Consider the following 4,355-nt stretch of genomic DNA (forward strand, 5'->3'; position numbering starts at 1 on the left):
TATGGAAACCAAACTCAAAATCATAATAATATGTTAAACATTTACAGCTTGCATTTTACATCCAAGCAGATTTCAATGTAAATTTGAGAGCATCAAAAACAAAGCAAGGATTAGACCAGGCATTTTAATATGGTATGTTCCATAATTAGCACTCCATACTTATCCCTAATCTGAACTGGGTCCAATCACGTGGATGGTGGACTCTACTGTATTAAGACAAAGTGCACATCACAATGGAAAATATGGGGTTAAACAATCACTGCAAGCTTTTACCACAAGCAGGATTGCGTTTTACACATTAGCCAGCAAACATTAAAGCATATTAGAAAAGTGCGAGTACATTTTTTGGTAAACCCTCATAGATAGAAGGAACCCAGGTAGGATGCACATCTCTGTAATGAAACCATCATTACTGCGTACAAATTGTGTTCGTGGCAGCTCAGTAATCTTGTATGCACAGATGGGGTTTACAAGATTCCCTGGTAATGTCACATGGATCTATTTACATCAGATTTGACCTATAGTCAGACAATGCCATCATACACATGGCCACCACCAACCAATAGAACAACACAGCAGAGGCTATCTGCTTGGTCGGTTGTTAAAGGCAGTGACCTCATTTGCTCTGTCTGTTCATGGTGTTCCTGCAGAGATGATCAATTCGATTTCACTTCTGACAAATGTGTCCCTCTCTCCCTGGCCTGTTTTTTTTTTTTTTCCCCCCCAGAGACAGGACTCTGTATCTTGTTTGGCCTGGTTTGCAACGATTTGATAGTTTCATATTGGAGATTTCTTTATTATTATTTTGGCATACATTTTTAGTTAACACTTAAACAATGGCTACAAATGTATATGCATTTCAATAGAGTTTAATAGGATTGCATAGAGGTCTAAATAACAAATGTTATTTTCTAATGATTTTTCTAGTCCAGAAGATATCATTTTTAAAATGGCCACACATGCATCATAATGATTCAAGGAGTTCAAGGAATTTACTGCCATTATTTTAAATTGTAACCTATTTTCAAAGTTTGGATGTACTAAGCTAGATATAAAATGTAACATAAATAGCTTTTTATTTATGTATTCTTAACAATTTAACAGATGCTTTTATCCAAAGCGATTTACATAGACTAGGGGTTGAACTATGCATCAACAACTACTGCTAGTGCAGTCACTTTCAACAGGACCTCGGTAATTAGATAATAGCATATCAAATGATACTAAAAGCATAGTGAAAGCATTGTAGAGAATTACTATGCCGAATCAGATACACAGTGAACCTCTTTTTATAGTCCTTCAGCCTACTGCTTTTAAAGAAAAAAAAAATGTTATGTCTAACAGTACAATGGTGATACAAATTACCAGTAAAGATTTGTATCCCCTCCAGGCAGATTAGCAGGCTAAGTAAAGTTGCTGCTGCTCTTCCAGTTTTGAAACCTATTGTGCCAAAGAAAAGTACCAGTAGATTAACACAACAAATATATGACCTTGTGACACAGCTGGCTGAGTGGTGAACAAACAAAACGGCTCGTTGGCCAAATTAAATCGACAGACAAAGAAAGTGGATGAACAGAAAACAAGTACCGTGCTGGAAGCACACACAACCCCGAGTGAGTGAAAACATGCAGCTTTTATGCAGCTGTACCGAGACTCGATTGCTAATCAATCATTCAATTGGAGTTTCGGTACAACTGCACGTGAATTAATCAAGCACTGCGCAATCCTCGTGCTTAAATACAAATATACATTTTAAATCACTTGTGTTACACGGACCCATTTATATCCCGTATACCAAGGACTCTACACCAGCATTAACACAAACACGGAACACATAACACAAATAAACACAGGGGTGGGGCACATTGCCACAGACCTCCTTAGCAACGTTTTGCATTGCAGTCATATGGGGGCATATAGGACAAGAAAGTTAAATAACCAAAAGATTTGTCTCTGGGTGTTTGTGGCTGAGTTTATAGCATCCTTGACTAAAGGTTACATGTTAAATTCCTACTGGAGAATAACCTGAACATACTTAACCTTATATCAAAGCCAGTATACATTACACAGCAGTGGGTAATTCCAGTCCTGTGGGGCAATTCCACTGCATAGTTAACTCATTTAGGACATGAATGGAACAAAGATCTGGATTGAAATTGTTCTTGTTGCCTTGCAATAGTATGTAGGGATTAGGCTTCAGATGGATACAAAGAACTGAGATCTATCATTGCATTTATGTAACGTGTTTTACACAAAAGTATCGCAAAGCACTGTACAGTACATAGCAAAAAAGACCCAAACACAATATATTTTGTATAGCAAGTCACACATACAACTGCCACAATCAAATGAAGGCAGAACATTCCATAATTTCTGAGCTCTACAGGAAAAAGCCCTACCTCCAGTATTGCTTTTATTGACCCTAGAATTGACCAGAAGCCGGCATCGTGTGATCTCAGAGTGCGGTTTGGAAGATTCTCAGTAGCTCAGTAGTCAGTAACTCCTGCAAATAACTAGGTGATAATCCATTCAGAGCCTTGTAAGTTAACAGCAAAAACTTAAAATCAATTCTATACTGCACAGGGAGCCAGTGTAAAAAGGCCAAAACAGGGGTAATATGTTCACCTTTCCTGGTCTTAGTGAGAATTCTCGAAGCGGCAGTATTCTGAACAAGCTGTAAACGGGATACCACATGTTTTGGGACACCAGAGTGAACTGCATTACAGTAATCAATTCTAGATGAAACAAAGGCATGCATTAGTCTCTCGGCATCAGGTACAGAAATAATTGATCTAAGTTTGGCTATATTTCTCAAATGGTACGAAGATACTTTAATAATTTCCCTAATATGAATCTCGGATGAGAGGTTCAAAGATGACCCCAAACTCTTAATTTCTAATTTAAGTTTTGATGAGAGACTGCAAAGGTCGAGCTCAAGTAATCCCACATTTCCTTTTAATTGGTTTTGTGAGTCCACTAGCATAACGTCTGTTTTATCTCAATTTTGCACTAGAAAATTCTGTGACATCCAATGCTTGATATCTGTAAGTCAAGTAGCTAAAAGCACCCAGGCAGAAATTACTGGCTTTAGGGACAAATATAGCTGGGTATCATCAGCATAGCAATGGAATTTCATGCTGTGTCTGCAGATAATGTGGCCTAATGATAGCATATATAATGAAAACAACAAAGGACCTAGAATGGAGCCCTGTGGAACACCGCAGACAACTTCCGATAATGCCAATTTTACCTACCCAATAGAGCCAAACTGAAACCTATCAGCAAGATAATATTTAAACCAGGATAGGACAAGGACATACAGTGCTACTGAGCTTTCAAGACAATTCAGTAGGATGGAATGGTCTACAGTATCAAAGGCAGCACTAAGATCTAGAAGAATTAAAACTGCTGGAAAGCCCAAGTCAGAGCCTGTCAGCAGATCATTCACAACTCTGACAAGGGCCGACTTGGTGCTACGTACAGTACAAAAACCAGACTGAAAGTTCTCAAATATACCATTAAGAATTAGAAATGTTTGAAATTGAATTGCAACAACTCTCTAGAACCTTATCTAATAATGGTAGGTTGGAGATTGGTCTATAGTTATTGAGGACTTAGGGACCAAATTCTGTTGCTTAAGCATAGGCTTTACTTTACCACTGTGACCTTTTTTTAAAAAACACTCTGAGTTTTGATTGGAGCTACAGTATCTAAGACACCAGTCAAGGTGGTGTTGTAGGTATTAACCAGTTCATCTACTGATGACTCATAGAATAGTAATGAGCTCAATACATCAGAAAGCTTAACAGCAGTTGAAGAACTAATTACCCAGGATTTAAATGTATAGTCCACAGTCTTTCTTGATACTAGCAGATTCACCTCAAAAAGATTGGCAAGATGATCTGAAATAGTAAGATCTAGGGTTATGACGTTCTTGACAGCTAAACCACAAGAAATTACCAGATCTAAAGTATGGCCATGATTATGCATATATCCTTTGACATGCAGGATATAATCTAAGTAGCCTCAACATAAAGGATAAAATCACTCAATAAAAGAAACCTATCATATTTGACTGTCAATATAGATAGCAGATCCCCAAATGCAGTCAGAAATAGCGGATTTGACTTAGGTGGTCAATAAATAATTGCAATATGAACAGGTAACGGACTGTTTAATGTCAAGGTTAAAACTTCAGAAGATGAATAACCTTTCCTGTTTGAATTGTAGTTCGCTACAGAAAACAGTAGCAAGTCCACCTCCCTATCCAATAGAGCAAGCTTTCTGGAAAAAAGAATAATTAGGTGGAGAAGCATTTAACAGGAGAGCATTGGTGCTAACTCCACGGAATCTCT

This window comes from Polyodon spathula, chromosome 7 (assembly GCF_017654505.1).
Source record: "Polyodon spathula isolate WHYD16114869_AA chromosome 7, ASM1765450v1, whole genome shotgun sequence".
In the NCBI taxonomy this organism is placed as follows: Eukaryota; Metazoa; Chordata; class Actinopteri; order Acipenseriformes; family Polyodontidae; genus Polyodon; species Polyodon spathula.